The sequence below is a fragment of the Copadichromis virginalis genome, linkage group LG5, assembly GCF_057382275.1.
Source record: "Copadichromis virginalis isolate Kocher_CV1m ecotype Utaka linkage group LG5, C_Virginalis_male_GT1.1, whole genome shotgun sequence".
NCBI lineage: Eukaryota > Metazoa > Chordata > Actinopteri > Cichliformes > Cichlidae > Copadichromis > Copadichromis virginalis.
Window position 1 is genome coordinate 37,304,630 of NC_140622.1, and position 16,093 is coordinate 37,320,722.

Consider the following 16,093-nt stretch of genomic DNA (forward strand, 5'->3'; position numbering starts at 1 on the left):
TACTTGACATATATATAAAATATAAATTTATATTAAGAAAACAAATATTTTCTTTACTGATTGCTCACACGTGAGGAAACTTCAAGATTTTATATCGCATAGTAGACAGATAGCCTCCTGACTACCAGGAAAAAAAAATGTTGTCCAGTCATTGTTTTAATTATTACAACAATGAATGTTAGATTTCAGCTTTTCCCATCTTTTTATTTAACTCTCTCCAAATAATGAAGCTTATCAGATAAAGGATATATATGTTTTTATGTAAAGTAACCTTTTGCTCTTTCATCCCCTTTATTCATGTGGATTCTTACAATAGTGTAGTGTTTCTTTGTAAAACTGTATCATATTATAAAATAAATATATTGTTTCTGTCACCTTGGTTCAACTTTTAATAAGCTCTGGAGGGGAGATTCTGCTGGTATCCGCCCAAATGACCTTAGCTATTAAAAAGAATATAGGGCTTTTATAGCTAAGGCACCATTTGTCTAAGCTTTTATGATGCAGTACGTTTGGAGAGCAGCCTAACCTCTAATAGTTTATTATTAGTCTCTAGGGTAAAAAGCAACCCATAAAGATGACTATACTGGCCCCTCTGACTATGAAAAGTTGTGTGACTATATGCAAACTCTGCATAGATAAAGTATATCATATTTTCAGATTTACAATAAATCCTTTTTACTTGTCAGTGTACCATACCCACATGGCTATAGTACTCACAAAAAATAAGTCTCATAAGATTGTAAACAGCTGAACTTCTGCAGCTGTCACAATGAATAGCAGCATTGAATATGAAGAGCCTGACTCTGAATGACTAAGCAACAAAGCAATGTTGAAATAAATCTCACAAGCATCCGCTTACTGGACATTTCAGCCCTCTTTCCCTGTTGAAGGCCATAAGATGCAGCTAAAAATATAAGCATTTCCGGTAAGTGTTACTTATGCCACCAGTTTTTGCCAGACTGCCATTTGCGAGGTCAATAACCAACCTTCATGCTCACATTAAACAATGAATCAGCTGTGTAAAATGGCACGTTCACATCCAAAGTCCCATCTGTCTAAAAGTTTGACCACTACTTCCTGAGATACATTCACAGCTGTGTGAAAATGCTACATTATGGGTTATTTTCAGCTTCAGCTGGTCAAGACTGTAATATCTGAACACCTGCTGCGTGAGCTGAGATGAAAATTTGTACAGGCATCCATACTGCCCGAAGGATGACTGGTTTATGAGCAAGCACCCATTGGACTAATGACATTTCCATCTTTCTCACCTGGGTTTTGGGTGCTAACTGATCTGCTTTTGTTTAGCTCAAAGCACCACTGTGACTAAGCCTATCTTTCATTCTGCCCTCTCACTGCAATCTTATGTGAAATGCATCACGCTTTGTGCACACACTAAGGCACAAGGAATGACTTACTTGCAGATATCTCATTTCAAACATACTGTGAAGCCCGGTATGACTCATTCACTCCAACCCTGCAGCAGTCTGCTCACAGCATTTAGGTGGAAAGGATCCATCCTCCTGGACAGATAAATTCCTTGTGACATCCTGTTATTGTTTTTACTGACCTCTCAGCTTTCCTACAGACAGTCTGGATCATTGCAAGTCTCCCTCTCTTTGTTTTTCTGCTTGTGTGTGCGTGTATTTCAGATATACTGAGGAAAAAAAGCTGGCAGAGAGCGCCCCACAGCAATAGAGGGCACGGAGGGCCAGTAGAGCTGTCTGCTCTCTTCCTGCTATTGTTTCAAGGACCCAGATGAGACTATGCAAGGTTACGCCTCCTGGACATCAGCTTGCTAACCCTCCTGTTGGCACGCTCCTCCTACGGCTGCTGTGCGTTTCCATGGAGATTGAGAATTTGGCTGCAGATGACTGCATCACCTGCTGAAAGGCAAATTGCAGACAGTAATAAACAATAATCTAACCTGAAATTTAAAATCTGCCCATTAAAAAAACACAAGAAAACGTCAGTGGTAACTCATAAAAAGAAATGCATTTATGTGATTTATTTGATAATACTGAGGGTTTTTGTTTGTTTCCGTGTTTGTTTTTAGCTGTGATAATCACATGGGTATGGTAATTGTAGTTTCCTTCCATCTCCTCCTTCTTGTCCTCCTCTGTGTCCAAACTGAAATATCTCAGCATACAAATTGCATATAACTACATATGGATTTCCTAGAAATGCATATAGGCATCTATGGTGCCCAGAGGATGGATCCTAAATATGTTACATTTTCTCATATCCATAACATTAAATATATTTCAGGCCAATATGTCATGTATGAACTAAGATTAAATTAGCATTTGATCCATAGCAACACTTTGGGTTTTTTGACTTTTCACTATGATTAATTAAAAATATGGCATTTGTTCAATATCTTTGCTCATAAATTACAACAATCTCACCAGGTTCAGTGGTGCAACACATCAGGGAGCAAGTGTTGTGAGCATGGACTCAAAAAACATTATGGCCTATTATATATTTCAATTTCATTTCATTAATATAGAACCAAATCCCCTCAAGGTGTTTTGGACTGTAAGGTAAAGCTCCTACAATAATATAGAGAAACCCCAAAAATAAGACAACCCCTGTGAGCAAACACTTGGCAATAGGGGGAAGGAAAAACTCTCTTTTAACAGGAAGAAACCTCTGGCAGAACCAGGCTTAGGAATGGGCAGCCATGCGCATTTATGGGTTACACCAGGGAGTCAAGCACTTCTGATTTAGAAGTTTTTCTTTTCCATTTGAGATGCAAACAAATTGTCCTTCCATTTGGAAAGTGAACTGTAAAAGTCACAGATAAAACTGTAAAACAAACCCTTTGACTTTACTGTTTCACTGACGATTGGTAAACATTTATTAATACATTTAAAAATCATACAAAATTAGAAAAAAAATTGGGCTAATTCTTTAAGCATGCTATGCTTCCATTTGCTTGAGCTGACTAACTAAAGCCCTGCAGATCTGCTAATACACTGCATCAGGGTTGTGTGTGCATTGATGTGTCTGTGTGTGAGGGAGTGAAAGCTCATTTACATGTTAGAACTCCAGAAGTGTGCATTTTTATTACTTTGCACGTTTAAATTCCCTTTCTTGTTGGGTGTATGCACCCATGACCTCATAACAAGCAAGGCCAACGACTGAAACTCGATCTGGAGCGAGGAACTCTACCTGTGCTGACGATCAGGTTTGCATTCTTTAGCTGCCAAATTTCCTTCACTGAGCCATGCGTCACATTCGATGTTGTTACTTGGTTTATGCTAACAAAAAAGACTTATTGATAGGGAAACTGTTGATGCACGGGATTTTCATTAGCTTACACTGACATGTGTGCATTAAGCTGGATTGCTAAATCCCTCGGGCCTTCAGCTTTACCGTAGTAGACCTGGGAAAAGGGCCAGACATCTGCTGCCTAGCTCACGTCAAGCACGTGAAGCCTGCCCTTCTTATGTGGTATGCTGTACAATGGATTTTCGTGTGAATGACTTGCAAAATCTCCTGATTCTTGGTGTGAAGGGACAATTTGTGGATTTTTATCAAGTGTATGAACTTGGTTTTCATATTGCATATTAATATTGAAGTAATGAAATGATCTTTAATAACAAATTTCTCTTTGCCAAATCTAATGCAGTGTGCTTTTTTAGGAAAATAATAATGTTATGCCAAAAAAATTTAAAGTAATTCATCAATTTCTCACTTTATTTATCACAGTCATGCTTTAATGTCATGAACGTGGTTTAATGTGCCCAGACATATCAGACTTTCATTTGCATAAAATTATGGACTTTTTCTGTTGTTACTTTACAAGTGAGAGATTTAGCAGGAGTGTGGAGATTACATAAATTTTCAGACAATAGAAACTATTCAAGCTGGGCTGCACTTGATATATTTAACCAACTCGCCTTTCATTCAGATTAATATCCTGCTTTGGGATTAACCCTCACTTGAACACTTTGAACAAAGTAGCCTTGGTGAAATGTGAGCTCAGCAGCAAGTTGCAGTGTAATTTGACAGGGGAATTAAATATGTCAAAGGGGATGGGGAGAGGAAATAACAAGCAAATAAAAGTGTGCTTTGTTCTTCTGAAGTTACAGCTCAGAATGAACTCAGTGGAAATTCAGTGGAATGGGAAAAGTGATGACCAGTCTGTCTGTTGCTCTCCTTTTCACACATTGACCTCATGAATAGACACTTAGATGATTCAAAAATATTTAGTAAAAAGTACATATTCTCTCTTATCACTTTATTATTTACACTTTATTAGTGTTCAGCTGGACCTTCTTTTACCTTTAGACCCATGTTATTCTTTCTGGCATGGGTTCAACAAAGTGCTGGAAACATTCCTCAGAGATTTTGTCGACACTGACATGATAGCATCATTCACTTACTGTAAATTTGTTGGCTGTAGATCTACGATGTGAATCTCCCGTATTCCAAAGATGTTTTATTAGACTGAAATCTGGTGATTATGGAGTGAACCCATTTTCATGTTCAATACACAACTTTGAAATGATTTGAGCTTCGTGACATTGGAAGGACACGGTGAGCAAGAATACTCAGGTAGGCTTTGGTGTTTAACAGTGCTCAACTTGGGCCACAAAGTGTGCTGAGAAAACATCGCCCACACCATTACACCACCGCCATCAGCCTGAACTGATGCTACACGGCACTCTGGCTTCGTTCTTCCATGTTGTTCATGCCAAAATCCGACTCTACAATGCAGCAGAAATGGATTTCAGGCCAATCTTCTATGTGACACTTTGATAAGTTGCATCATCAGTTTTCCATTCATATTCAACAGCAGTGGCACCTATCAACAGACCTGAAGTACTCAGACCAGCCTGCCTGGCACCAACAACCATGCCATTTTCAAAGTCATTTAACTTAACTCCCACAATTGTTGCTGTACATGTACAATGACAATAAAGGGCTGTTCTATTCTAATCTATTCTGGCTCAGTTGGAACTTCAGCAGGTCAGTTTGACAATGTCTACGTGCCTAAATGCATTGTGACGTACAGCATCACATGGAGGCATTTCAACTGCTGCCACGTGATTTATTGATTAAATAGCAGTTGCTAATAATAACGATGATGGTAATAATCATAATTAACTAATAAAATTATTTTGTAGGTTTTATGCTATTCAGTCACGAGACCACAAGATCAATATTAAGTCGTCTGCTTGTAACTTTAGCATCTCTTTTCCCCACTTTGTTCACAAATGGAATGATAAAGTGTTATTTATGTTCACTTTTCAATCTTCAGTTAGTATACACGCAAATTTTAATGCATTACTGCAGCGCCATCTCATTCCTACACCAACTACTTATTCAGAAGCTTGTAAAACTATTGCGCAGTTGCTGAGGTAAGTAGAAAGTGTAGGGAGGCATTGCTTCCATCAGCATCACTTTGCCGTTCGGGAAATGCAGTGCAACACCACACCAGCACCCCTCTGTGTCACAATGTGGGCACTACAGTTGAATCATAATTAAAATGTGATATCCTTCTACACTTAAAAGGTTCTCCGAGGGCATACAGATACACAGCGTGTGAAAGTTATATTCCATTTCTCACATATTGGTAACATGAGTATTTTTGTGCTTCTTTTAGCAGCGTGACAATAATTATTGAATTGCTTCTACATGTAACTTCTTGAACAAGCCACTAGAAGGAGCCCTTGCCTTTCTGTATCTCTACATAAAGCCGCAGGCTGCAATCAAAGAGCAATTGAGGGTGAAAGGAACGCTTTCATCATTCCTTTTTACTAATTGCTGGCAGTTCCCTGAAGATTTTTAACTTGTATAGGCATGAACTGTCACTATTGAGCTGTGAATAGCAGTAATATATGTAAAGCAAAGGAGCAGAGTATCTGTTTTGGTTGAAGAGTCAGTTGTCCAGGGAATAAGCAGGGATTCTTTCTTTTACTGCACACTTTTACTTTGTAACCTTTGTATATGATCCGGTTAACTGTGTTCACAGGTGTTAAATTTCAGTCAGAATCTCCAAAGAAAGCTTTACTGCAGGGCGGACAGCAGCACGGCTCCAGCTGAGAGAAAATTACCCCTCTGCTGTTATTGCTGTTATGTGTTTTAAGATTTGGAAAGGTGCTATGTCATTTTTGTGCCTGTTCAAACAGGAAGAGCAGCTTTCGTACAGTCATTGCCAGAAATGAAAGGACGTCTCGGCCAAATTCTAAACATAGGTTTACATTTAAAGCTTTAACAGTTACTGGCATAGCCTACAAGGAACAGCAATACAAAGCCGAGAAGAAAAAGAAGCCAGAGGAGAAATTGTTTTTATTGTTGCCAATGCAGATGAGAGAGAATGACACAATGTTGAATCACAACATAATCTGGTTAAGTGTCAAATCTGCCAAAAGAATGCTTAGACCTTCAGATCTTTCTTCAGAGACGGAATATTGTTCCTCTCAGCATGTGCGTGATGATCACTGATTGCATTGGCAGGGTGGAGAGGAGCTCAATATTCAGTTCAAGTGCCAGAATCTAACACAGAGTGAAGATGGAGCCTGCAGCCAGTGGTGGGCAGCAAGTACTTCACTTATCTTAATTTTATGCCACCACCTCTACTTCACTATATTAAAGGGTGAAATATCATACATTTTACCCCTACTACATTTATCTAACAATCATGGCTACTAGATATAGTTAACATCATGGTTTTACATTGAAAAGCCCCATCCTGAGCCAATAAAGTGTAAAATGTTGTTAAAGAACAATCCTGGGCCTCTCCGCCTCAATTCCTTATAAAAACACTTTTTCATTGAGGTCTGTTGTCATATTTCACTTGTCTGTGTGTTCTTAGCAGTACTACCAAAGAGACCCTTCAAAGTAAATTTTTAGGCATTGGCGATCTCATTTTTTTTCTCTTTTCATACATCATTAATCAGCTCAATCAGCTCACAACCCGTCTAATTTCTCACTTGCAGTTCCCAGTAGATCAGCTGCTCTCAGCACTGGTCCTGCTAAGCGTCCTTTCCATACTATTCCATTCTATTGGGTTTTTTCCTTTTCTTAATTTTTACTGCTCTTATCTTGTACTTTCTGCCGTGACCAAAAAATTTCCCACGTGTGGGACTAATAAAGGTTGGTCTTAGCTCACCTTATCATACATCGCACATAGTGCACATTAGATACATATATCTCCAAGCCACTTTGGAACTCGACCTCAACAGCACCTCCACCTTTCATATTGTGTCTACTTAAATCAGTGTCACGTCTGTTATCACTGATTACACTGATACAGGGGTCTTGCTGCTCACCTCCTGAACTCATGCTTTCCACATTTGTGCATGGAAGGGTGGGGAGGTCGAGGAATGAACTATGTCTCCGAATGCAAAATCCTGCAGTTTGATATGATTGTCATTTTTTAACTATATTGGAACTTAATGAACAAATTTTAAGCCATTCTAAATCTGTGGATGACAATAAGGTCTTACAGTATATTACAACAACAGCAAAAACAACAAAACCAGATAAAAAAAAGCTATCTATCCAAAACCAATGCACCACTTTCCTTGTGCTTGGAAGTCTTTGTTTTGTTTGCTTAAGTCGATGTTACACATCAGCAATATGCAAATAGCCATAGTATAAGTGCACTCAGGAAATACAGTCTTGTGTGAATTCTCTTTCCTGGGGCCATAATAATGACACTGTTTTCTGTACTCAGAAGAATCGCTGGTACAGCATAATTTCTGCAGAAAAAAAGTCCTGGTATTTCTAACAAAAAAAGAAAAAAGTCATGGGTGTACGAGTTGTAATTTTTCTACAGGGTGGGCCATTTATATGGATACACCGTAATAACATAGGAATGGTTGGTGATATTAAAGTCCTGTTTGTCTGTACTTGAGCGGTAATAAAAAAGTTTGTGAAAGTAACCATAAATATAAGGTCAATTGTGTGCAGTCATTTCTCTGTTCATTAATCTCCATCCATAGCTTAATTTGGTGCATTCACAGTTCATTTCACCTTTAAAAGTCTCTGCCTGCAGGAGATGTTCCCCTCCTTTGGCGCTAAGGGACAACATGTGTCATTTGCAGCTGTCACTCACACACTCATGCTTTTGCTTTGAGACTCTATGCAGGCTGTAGAAGTCCCCTCTTAGATTTTTTTAAGTGCTTTGAATACTGTTACTTCATCTCGATGTTTTAGCTTCAATGTGCAGAATGATGCATGTGCAGAGTTTGACACCAGACGCTGAATCTGAATTTCAAAATGTGTATATGAGCATAATTTTGTGACATAATGACTAGTTTGGAAATCTAACTTGTCAGTGAAGAAGAAGATGTCTTGCCTAAAGTATTGTTGCATATTTAAACTGTAAAAAACTATAGTATGATTTTAAAGCCTGTGACTAATAGCGTTAACAAAACACTTTGTATGCTGAAGTTATTGATCAGGTAGCAGACAGAGATTAGATGACATTCTCATAAGCACACTTATCATGACAGAGATGAGGGGTGGCTGAATCTGGGTGAGGGGTGGTTTGGGGTGATTCAATCATACTCACACAGCTCAGACACACGCTACATTAAAGCTGGCAGCACTCAGACACCGATTCTGGATTTGTAATTTTACTCAAGACAATACAGAAAGAAGAGAACGACAACAAGTACTTTTTGCACTCCACCTCTGCAGTCATGCTTAATGATGGTACATTTAAACCTCAGCATGGGATGATATTTACTGTCTGAAATGTTGTTTAAAAATTGTTTTAAAAACCACCTTGGCTTTACATGTCTTTCTTAATGTGTTTCCCCTCATTATTTATCAGTTTAAGATCACAAAATAAGCAAGAATCGAATGTTGATGAAAACTCTCTTTCAGCTACAAATATATTTACAAAGAGATTACATTAGTTTAAGTTGCAAAAATAATTAGCACGGTTGATACTTGGATATGGATCAAGCAATGTAGCTGGGTCAAAAAAAGACGTCTTTATTGACCTTGCTAGGTTATGTTCTTCCAAAGGATCTTTCAAAAGTTATCTTATTTTATAAAGGATAATCAGGTCAATTATGACAATTATAGCCAAAATGTACCTTCTTCCAAAGATGCAAGAAGCATAGAGATGTTCATGCTGCGATATGTGCAATCAAAATCTTACTTAAACAGAAGAACACAAGCGTAGGGTACCAGGGTGGGGCAGTGGTGCACACTGTTACCTCACAACAAGAAGGTCCTGGGTTCAAATCCAAACTGAGGCTTTTCTGTGTGGAGTCAGTGCGCGTTCTCTCTGAGTACTTCAGCTTCCTCTCGCAGACCAAGAGACGTACATTGGGGTAGGTTAATTGGAGATTCTGAGTTGGCTGTAGGAGTAAATGTGAGCTTGAAAGGTTGCCTGTCTTTGTGTGTTCTCCCAGAGACACACTGACAACCTGTCCAGGGTGTAGTCTGCCTCTCACCAGCTGTGACAGCTGTGATAGGTTCCAGCACACTCTCCAACTCTGAATTGGACAAGTGGAAGAAAATGGATGGATGTACATACAAATACAAAGTAAGAATTTGATATGTTGTGCCATTATGTGTAATAATCTTTTGGGTGGCACAGTGGTTAGCGCCTTCGGCCGGACAGCAGAAAGGTCCTGGGTTCCTGGTCTAAGAACTTGTATGTTCTCTCCACTACTCCAGCTTCCTCCCACAGTCCAGACACATGCATGTCGTTAGGTTTAGTCATTCTAAATTGGCTGTAGGTGTGAGTGTAAATGGTTGGCCATCAGCCTGTCCATGGTTTGCCCTGCCTCTCAGCCTATGATAGCTGGGACAGGCTCCGGTAGACAAAACCAGTACCTTGAGAACACTTTCAGAAATATTACATTCACTTCAATACTTATGACACTGACAGTCCTTCACTCTGTTGTAAACCACACGAAGCAGCTCGATAATATATGCAGCAGCGCTCCGCAAGAAAGTATGTGACTGTATACATTACATTATGATTAATAACAGTCTGATTCATATACAATTGATTGAAAAAAATTAAGTGGTTGATAATAAGAGCACACTCGATCCTCACTGATGTATTAATATCTTAATGTGGGAGTTAACAATATGGACTCATTGCTCGTGGCAGCTTCTTGGCGCCAATCCAGTCTTCACAACAGAGCGAGAAGACAAAGATATGGAGATGCATAAAAGAGAGGGTGGATCACTGCGGGGCAGACGTGCTGTGTGCTGATTTATAATACATTTTTAATAGCATCACACAAAGAAAAATGATCTTGCCCGAGTTGCTCTTCCAAGAAGAGTTCAGCCATAGCATTGGGTATTATCTGTCTGTCTTCTGGTTTCATCAGTCAAGCAGTTTGTCTTTTTTGTCCTCTGCCTGCTTTTTTAAACTATGAAACCAATGATGATGGAGCGCTTCTGAGTGCAAACTTACTTTCAGTTCCATTGCTTAATGATCAGATTAATCATTTTTAAACACGTCACCATAAGCAGCTCCATGCTCTCCTCAACAAGGTTAAAGAAATCAGCTCCACATGACTTTCATGTCTGTCCACTGAACTTAAAGCTGGAGCCAGAAGATGGTGAGCCTAGCTTAGCACGGACGCTTAAAACAGGGGGGAACGAAACCTCTTTCTCTGCTGATACTTGTGGGCTTTGTTTTTTGAGTTATCAACAAAACAACTACCCCTTTCTGTTCCTTGGGAGAAGTGGGCCAAGTGCAAATCCATTAAATATGTAGAGTAAAGTCTTAAGCTTGCACACCATTTACAGCCACCATGGGACCTGGAAGATTGGGGTTAAGAGGCAAAAGGGGGGCACATAGGTATGAGCAAATACTTAACTCCATCAGCCGTTGCTGACCCAGATTCTCAGCTAGGGTGTGTGGTGTTAACACTTTTACAGTTTACATCTTTAGGCACAGATGTATCAATAAAGTCTTTAGATTATCATGATTGCGAAGATGCAAATTAATTTCACATTATATATGTAACTGCTTGTTAGAAGTTCTTACCGTAATACTGAGATCATTTCATTTTTCATCAGGTGAAACATCTCGCTGAAATAATACAACTTGTTTGACAGTACTGTCCATAGAAGCCAGTTGGGTAGCAATAGTAAAAGAATAGTAAAATTATCACCATTTTTTTTTAATTTTCCCTTTCAGATTGCACAGAGAAGCATGGGTGAAGAATGGCTTCACATATTTGTGGAAGGCCTCATTTTGTGCAACGACACTCATAAAAAAATAAACCATTTAGACTTTGCCTGGAAAAGAGTGATCGCTGCAGTTGCCCCCCTGCCACTGAGAATGAAAAAGGAGCCTCAGCGAAGCACAGGCCACGTTTCTCAGTAAATTTTAAGTACAGCTTATCCTAGTGATGCAGTTCAATGAAGCTGCAATCAATTTAATGTGGCTGCATAATGATAAAAAAATGGTTTGCCATGAATTTAGTGATGGATGCTGAGCATTTCAAATGTGACATTTAAGTGTTTTCTAATTACAAGTGTGCTGGTAAGTAAATCATACAGTGTAGCGTCCTGTTTGGTTATATTGTTGCTTTTATATACACATATTTCCATGAAAGACGTTAAAAATTTGAAAACCCACTTCAGTCTGCGAGAGATTGTTTGAGGTGTATAACCAGAGATAGATATGAGACAGAGGAGAGAGAAAAGATATGTGCAAGAATCGAAGATACAGAAATAAAAAGAGTGATACAGGAATCACAGTGGCTCGTTTCCTTTTTCATATGCATCACATCTGATCCAAGGTCGACTTTTTGAGTAGAGAGACGAGGTGGCGAAGACAAAGTCAATTTCCTATTCAGCTTCAGACTGTTACTGACAACTCCTGAGCCTTAAGATGAGTAAGAATACTGGCAATTAATAAATGTAATGTAAAGCTTACAATAAATATTCTCTCATTGGGATAAAAGGTTTAAATTTAAATTAAACGTAGCTGGAAAACAAACATTAGTGTTATTAGAGCAACAAGGCTGATGTGTAGGGGGGGGGAAAGCTAGAATTAGAAACAGCTTTATTGGTCAAATTTTTTGACTGCAATAAAGATAAAGACCAGTAGTGGTTTACACATTCACCTAATAAATGAAACATCCTCAGTTTAATCCCAGGAAGAAATACAAATCTCTCTGGGGTTACATGAGGAAGGGTAGGAAGGGTAATGCAGCGCTGAAAAGGCTTACCTCTGCTGCGTTACCCCTACACTCTTATTGGGTAAAGCTGCTTCAGGCGACTGTTGTTGTGATTTGGTTTTATATAAATAGAATTGCATTCAACTAAATTGAACTGTCTGAGCTCTCAGGACGTCTGACCAGTTGCTCCTACATATACAAAAACCACAGAGCATTCTCCATGGTTGTCCCTAAGTTGTGGATTAATTTTGTTTAAATGTTAGACATCGGTCTACAATGTCCATTTTGAAAACTCATCTTAAAATGCATTTATACTCTTGGGCTTTTGATCCAGAATCAGGCACTGATCTTACTTGTTATTTTTATATTGTAGTTCTTTCTATCAGTGTTGTTTTTATTTTTATTTTTTATCATTTTCAATGTATTTATTCCCTTTCTTTGTACAGAAAAAGGGTATTCCTGTGGCTGTTTTAAAGTGCTTTATAATTAGAGTTGTATGGTATGATACTCGCTGTGGTGACTCCTGTGAATAAGGGAGCAAAGCCACCAAAAGTAGCTTTCATGTAGTTATTTCAGGTTTACAGGCTGCAAAAGTAGTGCAAATGAGTGAATCCAAGAATATAGATAACATAATTTTATGCGTACCTCTAAATGTAGTGATTTAATGTCATAGAGAAAAGTAAATAGCCTATAACATAATCTGCACCCAAGACCATTCTGAAATCTTTGAGGTTTTTCTCTAATCATATCTGAAAAAGCAGATGCGCAGACACACAGAGAAGAAATTGCAGCCATAGTGCTAAAAGATGGTGCACAGTTCTTAATGTGGGAAAGCTCAGGCTGAAATCTGGGACACTCATTAGAAGCCTTTTCTAAAGGCCTAAATCAACGCATGAAATCGTGTGGTAAAAAACGTCTCTGGTCTCATTAAAAAAATTAAAACAAAAAACAAAAACCTGTTAGGCATATGTGTGAGACGTTTGAGTCAACAGGCAACCAGAGGGCTGTGTCAGACTGCAGAGTGTTACATTGTTTTACGTCACATCGAATCACGAGATAATTTAAGCTACTAGCACTTTAAATGTGTCCAATTTTGAGCTCTGCGGGGACCATCGTGCCACCTGCTATTGTGAACAGGAAGCAATATAGTTCAATTCAGTTCAGTTGGTCTGTCTGTCTGTCAGCCACCCACCAAATAAATATTCAGTATATGAAGATGAATACTACTGATTATCTGTATGTAGATATATGTTTTTGGATTTTGTGTCCATTTATGTGATTAAACACATCTCCAATCTAAGAATGGCCCTTAAAGAAAGAAGTTAAAAAAAAAAAGAAAAGCATATTTTACATGAATTATCACAGCAGCTTGGCTTGTGAAAGATTTAGTTCTTCGGAATCCACCTTTGAACACATTTGTGTTGTGATTAAATTGTTGCCTGTCAGCATTTACATAAACGGAACTCACAACAGTCTACAGTTTCCAGCTGTTACTAACACATCATTGACGTCACGCTTGCAACTTCCTGTATGAAGACTGTCCCATTTTTATAGAACCACATGTGTAAAGTCGAATAGTCGAATAACTGTAGTCAACTGTCTTAGTGTGTGGTGGGTTTATTGGGTATAATGATGATAATAATAATAATAATAATAATAATAATGATGATGATGATGCTTCACAGGACAAGATCAGAAACAAACAATAAATGAAACATTTAAGAGATCAAAGTGAAACAATAAATAAGGTATAGAAATTCTGGCGTGACAAAAAGACAAAAGGGAGAAAAAAGGAAAAACGGGTAATTAAAGAAAATAGAATTCATCACTAGGAGAGGGCGATCAAACAAATCTAAAACATGACATAATTCAACATGTCAGGACCCGGGCACCCCAGTGCATTCTCTGTTTCTCTCTCTCTGTGTGTGTGTGTGTGTGTGTGTGTGTGTGTGTGTGTGTGTGTGTGTGTGTGTGTGTGTGTGTCTCTGTGCTTTGTGTTCAAGATTGTCCATAGGCAGGGCTCCTCTTGAGTCTCCACCCAACTCACCTGTGGCTGGTTCCCCACATGTGGAAGATGAGCAATTAGGGGCTCCTACTTAAGGCGTGGGTAGACGGCCAATCATCACTGGAACATTGATCTGGATTGTGTGGAATGGCTGCTGGCTTGGTTTGCAAGTTGGACTCCCTCCTGTGTGGACACCCCTGAGTCCCCTTGGAGCCTTCCCCTTCCTGGATATCCCCCACGCCACTCTGTGCATTTTCATTATACTGATCTACCTGTAAATAAAAACTTCAGTCTGCCTTTGTGAGCTCTGCCTTTGAGTCCATTCAGCAGGTCATCTTGACCATGTCTACATGCCTAGATGCACTGGGTTCCTGAAATTTGATTGGCTGGTTAGATATTTCCATTAACGTGCTATACACCTACTGTGCACTCTACATTTGCCTGGAAAAGAGTGATATATCTATCTATCTATCTATCTATCTATCTATCTATCTATCTATCTAATATATATATATATATATATATATATATATATATATATATATATATATATATATATTAGGGGTGCAACGATACACAAAATTCACGGTTCGGTTCGGTTCGATACTTTGGTGTCACGGTTCGATATTTTTTCGATACAAAAAAAATGTTCATGCCTTTTTAATTTGGCATTTATTAAAATTATAAATATATATTTTAACTCAAAAGTACAGTTTTTAAATTTAACCCTAACCCTTGTGCGTGTTTTTTATTTTGACAGCGAATGCGCACCTGCGGACCACTTATGTGCAGCCCTGGTTATATAGCTCATCATATTGCAGCCACAGAAATTCTTTTGTCCATGAAACCATAAAGCTGCACTTTCTTTTTGCCTTATAGTCTGATTTGTCATAACTTCTCCGTTTTGTGGTAAGCTTTTCTTTGGCTGTCACTTCTTCACCCTGACCTGTCTTATTTGGCTCAGCAGAACTGAAATGCTTTTACACACGGACTCACATAAGCTCAGCGATTCTCTGCGCGATCAACCTCTCACATGTTTAAGCTGCGGGAGATTTCACTTGTCATGTTTGCATAGTAAGCTAACGATTAATAAGACGATGTCAGAGGAATTGGTGCACAAATTATCATCACTCACAGATCAGTGCTGTCGCTCTCTATACACAGTTCGCGCGATTGCAAAGTGAAAGCAAAAAAACAAGCGCAAATTCAAACGCGATTTCAATATGTCACATATTGACAGTGGCTCACCGATGCCAATGACATAATTACCCAGCTACATTTCTGAAAGAATGCAAAAGCATTGACATATATTTTTCCTTCCTACAATAGCCCGACGGGCAGGGCAGAGATAGATTTTGGTAGCCCGACTGAAAAAAATCGCTAGCTCCGGGACGTCGGGCTAGCAATATTGCAAGCCCTGTATCTGATTGAGGAATCACTCATCTTTGGAAAAGAGAGTTTATTACAGAGAAATGTCTCTTTCCAAAATAAAAGCTATACTATCCGCTTCTTCTGGGCTATATTCTCAGCAGCATAAGGAGAATCATGTGCTAACAGCTGTCTAAATGACTCGGCTAAAGTTAGTAGCATGCTTGTTGTTTTGGTCTTTGCACTAGGATGATGTCTGCGTAAATGTGCAGTCATATTCGTTGTGTTCCCACTAGTGCTTTCAGGTTAATCTCGTTGAAATGACCTTAACGCCACAACATGGCAAATCTCCGTTAACGAGCTACCGCCGATCGCCCCGTGTGTGGGGCTAGACGGCCAACACGTTAACGAGCTAACTGCGCTAACACACTTTTTCCCACCCATGTAATTGAGCATTGCATGGCACATCCAACATACTGTTTTACTTTAGTCCATGACTCGCTTACCTTCAGGGTCATACGTCACATGAAAACCAAAATAATTCCAAACGCCAGATCTGAATGAGGGTGGGGGAGGTCCATGTGTCTTGCTAGCTTGC